The sequence below is a fragment of the Ovis canadensis genome, chromosome 3 (assembly GCF_042477335.2).
Source record: "Ovis canadensis isolate MfBH-ARS-UI-01 breed Bighorn chromosome 3, ARS-UI_OviCan_v2, whole genome shotgun sequence".
NCBI classification, from domain to species: domain Eukaryota; kingdom Metazoa; phylum Chordata; class Mammalia; order Artiodactyla; family Bovidae; genus Ovis; species Ovis canadensis.
The window spans coordinates 57721203-57731433 of record NC_091247.1 but is presented as its reverse complement, the minus strand read 5'-3'; the positions used below and the strand labels follow the sequence as shown (position 1 = coordinate 57731433).

Sequence of the window (10231 nt, the reverse complement as noted above, 5' to 3'; positions counted from 1 at the left end):
TGCAGAGTCCCGGCCCAGCAGAGCCGGAGAGGAGTTGTCGAGCATCAGGGGCGCCAAGGGAGTGGGGTATCACATGAGGAGCTGGGCAGGACAGCTGGGGAGGCTGTGAGAGAGAGGATAAGGGCAAGCAGCCCAGACTCACACTGGGACCCATGTGACTGTGTCCCTCCTCTGTGGTACCCACTTCCCACGTAGGAAAGGGCCTTGCATCTTAAAGGGAGCAAGCAGTAGTGAAGAGGTCCCAGGGTGATGGGGACTGGTGAGGTTTGTAGATGTATGTGCTCAGCTGTGACAGTCCACGCTGCTGGAGCAGGAAATCACAGAGGCCAGGAGGAGAGATTCAGGGGCCCTGGTCCAGTGTCCCCCGAAGATGGTAGCAGGACAACCTGCGTTTGAATCACCCAGAATGTGTAATTAACGTACATCTCTGGCATGCTTTCAACCTGCTGGATCCAACTCATCTGATTGGGTTGGAGCTGTACTATGGAAGGCCAGCCCAGGGGGTTCTCCTCACCTCCATAACGGTGCCATGATCTTTCCCCTCCAGCCCTTCTTCTCTGGCTGGACCCCTACCTGTCCAGACCCCAGGAACACAGGACTCTCCACTTTCCCTCTACCACAATCTGTGTGGGACGTAGTTAACACATCTTTCCCAAGTGTACCTTGACTCAAATTAAGGACATTTCTAACCTGAAAGAAATGAGTCTCTAATGGTAGAAATTCAGACCTGGAAAGAGCGAGAGGGAGAGTTTGGGGAGTACGTGAGAAACCCTCCAACTAACCCTCAACTTTACTGTATCATTGAGAGGCCCCACAGGTAGCTTTTAAAAAACTTCTTTTCCCTTTATTTATCAGTTCTTAGAATAGTGAGTTATTTTTCTCTAAGCATCCTCCAAATGTCTTTTATTATTATCATTTTGAATTTATGGATTTAAAAAATATTTGATGTGTTTCAATTCATTGCAAGGTTTTTATTTGGTTGGTTTTGTATCTGATGCTCCTTCAGGTTGGCATCTGAGCCCTTTTGACATGAGCCCAGTGAGGTTTGGCAGCTTTCTTAACTTCTGATAAAAGATGCTCCGCATTTATCTTGTATAATTGTTGCTCTGTACCTGGAAACAGCCAATTCTCCAAGAAGACTGGATTCCTTTCAGTGAGAAGAGATGCTGGCATATGTTCTCAGTCTCTGAAGTCTTGTCACACTCTTGGCGATCCTACGGACTGTAGCCACCAGGCTCCTCTGTCCATGGGGATTCTCTAGGCAAGAATACTGGAATGGGTTGCCATGCCCTCTTCCAGGGGATCTTCCTGACCCAGGGATCAAACCTGGATCTCCTGCATTGCACACAGATTCTGTACTGCTGAGCCACTGGGAAAGCAGCAAAAAGGTGATTAGAGACCACAATTTGGTCACTATAGGTACTCAGTCAAAGACAGCTTTTTTCAGTTTCTCAGTCTTCTCCAAGAAGAACTTGAGTTTGGGCCCAAGGGCATCTGAAAGATATCAACCCCTACCCCATTAAGTATGTCTCTTCTTCTTGGAGGTAAGCTTTCTACCCACCTGAGGCAGCTTCACCCCACATACACTCTATCCCACCCCACATACACTCTATCCCACCCCACATACACATACCCACCCACACATACCCTCTATCCTCTCCTCAAAAATGAACCTCAGTCCCCCAGGCTGCCCATCAGCCTCAAAGCCCTCTTCACCATCTTTCTTGGATGCATACTATAGTATGAGGAACATAGACAAGAAAAACATACCTCAAGGGAGTTGCCATAGTTTTATGCCATAGTTTATTCACCTGCAAAGTGAGGTCAAAAAGTATTTTAAATTGAGACAATTCAGGCAAAGTTCTTAGCACAGTGCTTGGCAAATAAGCACTAGAAAACGTCATAGATGTGGAGCATTCCTACCAGAGGGTCCTAGTCTTCATGTGCAAATGGAGGTTCTCTGAATCCTTCCCTGACATTCCCAAAGCAGGAGGGCCTATAGATCCTCACTGTGCTACAGTCAGAGACACAAAGATGATTTGTGCTGGGTTTAGGTTTCTTTTGTTAGTTTGTCTTTGGCCACACCACATGTCTCGTGGGATCTTAGTTCCCTGACTGGAGATTGAAGCTGGGCCCTCAGCAGTGAGAGCACATGGGGTCTTAACCACTGGACTATTAGTGAGTTCCTGGCTTTAGACTTTTGAGAAAGGGAGTCCCCAAAGGAAAGGAGCATTCAAAGGAAATAAGTCCTTAGTGTCCCTAGAGGGAGATTTTTTTTTTTTAATATTTATTTATTTGGCTGCCCTGGGTCTTAGTTGTAGCGCTCAGGATCTTTGATATTCATTGCAGCATATGGGATCTTTAACTGTGGCCAGAGGAAACTTTAGCTGCAGTATATGGGGCTTCCCTGATGGCTCAGCAGGTAAAGAATCTGCCTGCAATGCAGGAGACATAGATTCTATCACTGGGTCAGGAAGATACCCTGAAGGAGGAAATGGCCACTCACTCCAGTATTCTTGCCTGAAAAATCCCACAGACAGAGGATCCTGGTGGGCTACAGTCCAAAGGGTCAGACACAACTGAGTGACTGAACACATATACACATGTGGGATCTAGTTCTCTGACCAGGGATGGACCCCTGGCCACTTGCATTGCAAGCATGGAATCTTGGCCACTGGACCACCAGGGAAGTCACCAAGGGAGACCCCAAGTTGCAAGAAATAAGCAAATGTGTGTGTGGAGATGATGGGCACTGCAGGACAGGAGTGGGATAATAAGGGTGGTGGGGATCTTGTGTGAGTACAAACCACAGCATGGCAGGGCCTCATGAAATCTGGACCTGTGGGGTCTGAGGCTGCCCTGGGGACCAGCTTCCCTCTCTGTGGAGTCAGTAAAGCTGGTCACAAATATTCAAATTAGGCACAGCCATGAGGCTTGCTTTAACCACTGAATTGTAAGCAGAAGGGGCTGTGCCACCTCTGGACAGAAGTTTTAACAGCTGACGTGAAACTGGCTGAATTCCCTTCCCCTACCTCTGCGATTGTGGAAGCCTGGGTCAAAAGGGAGTCTCTGTTGCTCTGAGTTCTCATGTGGCCACAGCATACAGAGTCTTTCCTGCTCACAGGTGACAGGTAAGTCATGTGGAGTCAGGAATAAACTCTTATTGGGCTAAGCCACTGAGATCAGGGGGGATGTTTGTTTCCACAGCAGAACCTAACCTATCCTGACTAATTATTCTCCACCCATTTTTCAGGGGCTCACTCCCCCTCTCTCTTCTGCATAACTTTTGCTTGCTCAACATTCTCCTGTGGCCCTGTCACTGCCTGTAACCGCTTCCTTCTTCAGGATGTCTCAGTTCAGAGAGACAAAGGAAATATTCAAGCTCATCTCTTCCTGCCAGCCACATGTGAGTTGTTGCCCAGCTTATAGACTGGCTCTGTGGGCTAGATACCAATTCCTGGTCCACATAACTGTAGAGGAAGGAGACAGGTGGGGTAGGTGGTATCACATGATACAAATCACAACACCTGCCTGAGGATTTGGGTAGGACATGACTACCTAAAAGGGACTAGAAGTGGGAAGGCACCAGATGGGGGAGCAGGGGAACAGGGGTGTTTGCTTTTAAGCATTAAACCAGCTTAACCTTGGATCTACAATATAGTCAACATCTGGCTGAAACAACACTTCGATGGAACATCTGGATACTTACTCTGCACAGTGTGAAACAGCAGGACCTTTGGCAGCGTCTGTGTGAGTAACCCATGTGGGGTCGCCTCTGTGTGTTTAACATCACATTTGGGCTTTCCTCTGCCTGTAACAGAAAACCAGACTCAAACTGGGTTTAAAAGTTTTAAAGGGAAATTCTTAGCTCCCTGGGCTAAAAAGTCTAGAGAAGAGGCTGGCTTTAGGTAGGTGTTAATCTAGCAATGAACAATATTACCAAGGACCCAGTTTCTCTGTATCCTGCTAACAGCTTTATCCCCAAACTGACTCCCCTCAGAGGACTCCCAAAGGCTATCAGAAGTCCCCCTGCATTTACCTCATTCAATCACAAGCATGGAATTGTATCTGTCTCAGTATCCCTAGCAAAAGGCTTGACATCTACTCTGATTGGACAGAATGGGGTCATGTACTACAACTGATCCCTTCACTATGACCTAAGGGTACTGGAATGGGCTGATGTACTTAGTCACATGCTCCACTTTGGAGCTGGAGAAGGAGCAAGCTTCTTTGGAACCCCAAGGACCTCCAAATACAGGCTGGAAAATGTTAGGTGGGTAAAAGGAGCATGAAACTTCACGTCCTGCTAGATATAGTGACTCAGCTGCAAACAGTCTGCCTGCTAATGCAGGTGAGGGTTCAAACCCTGGGTTGGGAAGATTCTCTGGCAACCCATTCCAGCATTCTTGCCTGGGAAATCCCATGGACCGAGAAGCCTGGCAGGCTACAGTCCATGGGGTTGCCAACAGTCAGGGACGACTTAGCAACTAAACACACACACAGAACTGGGACTAAAGTGAGGCAAATGAGGAAGCCAGGGCACAGAGTTAAGGAGGCATTCATTTCCAGGGCTGGGTTCCTCACTTGCTTTACCCTAGTCCCAGCTCTGGCTGCACAACAAATTACTCCAAACTTGGTGGCTTCCCTTGTGGCTCAGATGGCAAAGAGTCTGCCCACAATGCAGGAGACCAGGTCTGATCCTTGGGTTGGAAAGATACCCTGGAGAAGGGCATGACTACTCACTCCAGTATTCTTGCCTGCAGTATTCCATGGACAGAGGAGCCTGGCGGGCTACAGTCCATGGGATGGCAAAGAGTCAGACGTGACCGAGCGACTATCACTTTCACTTGGTGGTTTCAAACAAGAAACATTTATTATCTCATGGTTTCTGTGAGAAAGTCAGCAATTTGAGAGTGGCTTAACTGGGGGTTTCTGGCTTGGGGCTTTCTCATAAGGTTGCAGTCAAGGTGTTGGCTGGGACTGCATTTATCTGAAGACTTGCCTGGGGCTGGAAAACCCACTTCCAGAGTGGCTTCTTCACTCAGCTGACTATAGAGTGTTGAGTTCCTCCCCCTTGAGGACTTCTTTGTAGGGCTGCTGGAGTGCCTTCATGGCCTGGTGGCTGGCCTCCCCAGAGAAAGTGATCCAAGAGAGAGCAAGGAGAAAGCTCCACTGTCTTTCATATCTAGTCTCACAATTCACACCCCATCGCTCCTGTCATTTTCTTCTCCTGTCATTTTCTATTCATTAGAAATGAATCACTAAGTCCAATCCCCCACTCAAGGGGAGGAGAATATGCTTCCACCTTTGAAGGAAAGATTGCCAAAGAATTTGTAGACATATTTAAAGATGTCATGTGAGGGCGGGTGGGAGGGAGACTCAGGAGGAAGGGATATGTGTATACATGTAGCTGACTCACCCTGTTGTACAACAGAAGCTAACACAACATAGTAAAGCAATTGTACCCCAATAAAATTTTTTTTAATTTTTAAAAGATACCATGTGAGGCAATAAGATGACTGGGTCACTAAAGATACCCGTGTATAATTGTTTCTTTATGTCACATTATCTAAGGCCAAGAGGACACATACTTTATCTCCTGTGCCAACTTTGACTGGTAATAATGGTCAGAAAAGGAGATCTATAAGTGATTAGTAATGTTTGCCCTAAGCCTAACCAACAGCCATGGCTCCCTATAACATGGGGGCCTATTTCTTTGATAAAAGAAATTCATCTATTCAGAATCTGGTTGCTCAGAGAAGGTGAGCCCCAGATAATGAATCAGGAATGGCCTAAACCAACCCTCCCATGGGAATGGGTAATGCCATTCTCCCTTGCCAGAATTTCATTGGGGGACACAGATGTAACTCAGTCTAGCCAAATTTGAATTGTGGTGCTGGAGAAGACTCTTGAGAGTCCCTGGAGTGCAAGAAGAACAAATCAGTTCATCCTAAAGGAAATCAACTCTGAATATTCATTGGAAGGCCTGATGATGAAGCTGAAACTCCAATACTTTGGCCACCTGATGCAAAGAGCCAACTCATTGGAAAAGACCCTGATGCTGGGAAAGATCAAAGGCAAAAGGAGGAGAGGGAGGCAGAGGATGAGATGGCTGGATGGCACCCCTGACTCAATGGATGTGAATCTCAGCAAACTCCAGGAGACAGTGAAGGACAGGGAAGCCTGGCATGCTGTAGTCCAGGGGGTCGCAAAGGGTCAGACACAACTGAGCAACTGAACAATAACAACAGTCTAGCCAAGAGAAGGGGAATTCTGATGGAGTATTTCTGGGAAAGGTTATCCTCTCAGTTAAAATGACACTGATGAGGAAAATACTTCCTTTGAAAGCAGTTTTAGGATATAATGCTTAGAGGTCCAGCTGCCATCTTATAACCAAACAGAAAAGCTATGAGAATATCTGAAAAATGGAATCAGAGCCCAGATTCACACAGCTCACACAGCTGTCGAGTTAACCAATCCTGGAACTGCCCTCCTCTGGACTTCTCATTTTGGAAGATATCAAATGCTTTTACCGAACATTCTGATTGGGTGTATTGTTACTGATGGCCTAAAGCAACCTAGCTGACATGTGAGATGGTCCCGTATTTTATGTACCTTCATGTACCTTGAGGGAAACTGGACAAGTTCCTTCCTTACATCCTGGCTTAGTATGATGTCACACCCATCTTCACAACCTCCAGGTACACTGCGGAGCCTCTTCTTGACTAAGTGGGAGAGTTGATAAAACCCTGCACTTGATTTTCTTTCCTGGTTTTAGATGCAGGCCTTCTCCAGAGACCTCACCAAAGTATCTATAGCCCACTTCCAGTCTGGACCCCAGAAGCAGGCTAATCAGTCTTTGAGAAGAGAGAAGACTCCTGACCCCCAAGGAACTTGCCTAAGGCAGATCCTTAGACCCAGTCATCCTGGGGGGGAGCCAGGTGTGCTGGGAGGTCAGGTCTGGCCATGAGTACAAGCTGCTCCGAAGGGTTTTAACCCTCTTTCTCTTCCTGTGCTGTCCGCTCCTCCTTCCAAGAGTTTCCCTTCCTCTTTATTTTCCTGTCCCAATAGCCAGTCTCCTTGTTTCTCATTCTTTCTAATATGGACACAGGGATGCTCAGAACAACTACATTTCCCAGCCTCCCTTGCAGCTAGATGCAACTGCAAGATCTAGATGCAGGGAGCTGGCAGGAGAAGTCACGTGTGCAACACCCTCTTGGGTCTCTCTTGGGCATGCCCTCCCCCCACCCCTTCCTCCATGCTGCAGCTGGGAACTGTTAGGAATGGTGGAAAAGAATGCGAACCTGGGTTCCAGCTTTAGCCCTGGACCCCCTACCTACAGCTGTATGTGGGAGAAACCGCCCTCTTGTTTAAGCCTCTGTTGTGCTGAGGTCTCTGTAACCTGTCGCCCTTTCTCTCACCTCTCTGCCCCCTCTCTCTCCTCTTCCCTCTACTGTCCTCTCTTCCTTCTCTGTTTCCCTCCTGATCTTCAGACCCCCTCACCTTCCTTTCCTCTCTTCTCTCCAATCCAGTGTGTGTGTGTGTGTGTGTGTGTGTGTGTGCATGCACAATCAATCGTGTCCAACTCTTTGCGACCCCATGGACCGTAGCCTGCCAGGCTCTTCTGTCCATGGGATTCTCTAGGCAAGAATACTGGAGTGGGTTGCCATGCCCTTCCCCAAGGGATATTCCCGACCCAGGGATTGAACCTGTGTCTCTTGCATCAGCAGGCAGATTCTTTATTGCTGAGCCACCTGGGAAGCCCCACAAACCCACTGGCCCCTTGCAAAGTGGCAGATGGTGACAGCAGGGAGCCAAGAGCCCAGATGGCTCTCTTGCTGCCCAGTTCCTGTGAACACCATCCTGTCCTGAGGGTCATGACCAGCCAGGGGCTTGTTCCCACTCCGAGGTGTCTCCCATCATGTCCAGCTCTGTGATCAGACCAGTCTGCTCCGGGGAGGTGCAGAGAGCCAGCCAGGGCACCAACCCCAGGCAGGCCATCCTGTGGCCCCATGCCCAGTGTCCAGCTCCTGTCTCATGATTCTGCGGTGACTGCTGTGATGCCCAGCACTGGAGGCTTGCCTGGGCTAGAGCCCATCTGGCTATGCCCTCTGGCTTCTCCAGAAGGAAATGCTCTTGATGTCAGGGAAGCTGAAGCCAGCCTGAGCCGGGGGTGGGGCTGGCCACTTCTAACTCTTACTCTTCCGCTCCAGGTCTGAACTCTGCACAAGTGAGTGAGGGTGGCAGAAGACGAGAGGGCAGCAAGGGTGCTGTCTCCCCAAGGGCAGCAAACCACTCGCAAACCACCGTGACCTCCCCGCTCCCAGCCCTGCCCTCTGAGCCCTGGTGCCAGCCTCCTGTCCCTGCTCAGCCCTCACAGGCAACAGATGGTGCCTTGAAGACAAGCCCTGGGTCCTGGCCCGGGTGCAGATGTCAGCTGTGGCGGGACTCCCCTTTCACTCTACGGCCCAGCAGCCAGGGCAGCCCCCAGTCATCACCTGGCTCAGCAGGCTTGGCGGGGCTAGCAGAGCTGAGCCCAAAGAAGCCACAGGCAGAGTGTTAGTGGCCTTTTAGGGGTGGCGGTCTGGCCTGGTGGGAGGAGAGGTGGCCGAGGCCCCAGGGAAGGTAGAAGAGCCGCGAAAGAGGAGCCAAACTGGGCCTTGCCCACAGTGCTGGACGTGGGTTGTAGGGCCTCTGCTGGGCTCAGTTCATAGAAAGAAGATGGACATCCGTTGACCACTGGGCTGCTGCTGATGAGTCCTAGACCCATAGAAGGCCCCACCCTGTGCCACCAATCACTCCCCCCCGCACCCCACCCCACCCCCGCCAATCCGGCCAAACTCCTTGACCCAAGCCAGCCCTGGGCAAGGGGCAAAGCTGGCGACGAGTCCACCTGGCCACTCCCGGATCGGTTACTGACCGTCAGCACGATGTCCTGACAGCATGATGTCACGTCAGAATTCTCTAAACACTTTCCATCTGGAGTCAACCATCCCTGCAGCTGCTGTGAGGGCCGCGCCCCACTGCCAGCCATGGGATGGGATCGAGTGTCGTGATGGAAGCCAAGCCTAGGACAGGCTTAGGAAGAACAAAGTCAAGGCAGGGGCTGCTGGGGGAACAGGGAAGCCCTCGTGGGGCTCAAGTGCAGAAGCTCTGAGCCTGTGGGGAGTAGGCAGAGGCCCATACAGGTCAGGGCTGGGCCGAGAGCCCCCAGGCAGGGGCTCAAGGGGGAAGTCAGAGGCCAAAGACTGTTTGGGAAACTTACATAAAGCCTCTTTCTCAGCCTATGTCTCCTCCCCCCTTGTCTCTCACACACATGTACCTTCATCCCCATACCACCCTTCTGTGCTTTACACTCCCAAGTCTTTGAGCTTTGTTCACATACTTCTCCTGCCAAGAGAGCTCTCACTCCTCCTGGTGACTTTATATCATCCTTCAGAGGGCAGCTCGAATGTCACCTTCTCAGTGACACAGCCCCCTACTTTGACCCCACTCTGCCCCTCCTCCACGAATAGTTTCTCAAGAGTCCGTCTCTGGGCTCTTCAACCACCTGGCGGTGTTGGCAGACAGTTCACTGCCCACCTGCCCACCTCTGCCACTGACAAGGGGCACCCTAGGGGGACGCCGAGGCAGCCTGCAAGAGCTCAGGTGTGACTTGGTCCTCCATAGACAGTCCCAGGGCCTGCCCTTGGGGGGCTTTACACACAGGCATGAGGACACGCTGGTGGGTCACTCCATTGCCCCATGCTGAGCACATGGGGATCAAACAAAGAGTTACTGATTGAATGCATTTTCAAAATTTATTTTTAATTGGGGGCTTCCCCAGTGGCTCAATGGTTAAGAATCCACCTGCAGAGCAAGAGATCCAGGAGATGTGGGTTCGATCGCTGGGTCAGGAAAATAGTCTGGAGAAGGGCATGGCAAGCCACTCCAGTATTCTAGCCTGGAGAATCCCATGGACAGAGGAGCCTGGTGGGCTACAGCCCACTGGGTCACAAAGAGTCAGACATGACTGAGGCAACTGAACACACACACACATTTTTAACTGGAGGATAATTGCTTTGCAATGTTATATTGTTTTCTGCCATAGATCAACATGAATCAGCCATAGGTATACATGATTTCTCTCCCTCTTGAACCGCCCTCCCATCTCCCCCATTCCGCTCTTCCAGGCTGTCACAGAACACCAGATGCAACAACTTCCCGTTAGCTATATTACGGGCCTCCCTGG

General features: G+C 50.1%; 1 long non-coding RNA gene across 1 annotated transcript; it reads right to left on the bottom strand.

Moving 5' to 3' along the window:
* Positions 1-874: 874 nt before the first annotated feature.
* LOC138436877 (uncharacterized) lies at positions 875-9031 on the bottom strand. The gene is made up of 4 exons (XR_011255650.1): positions 8921-9031; positions 3710-3811; positions 1771-1811; positions 875-1369 (listed from the first exon to the last, which is right to left on the bottom strand). It is a non-coding gene; the product is annotated as an uncharacterized lncRNA (long non-coding RNA).
* Positions 9032-10231: the final 1200 nt, after the last annotated feature.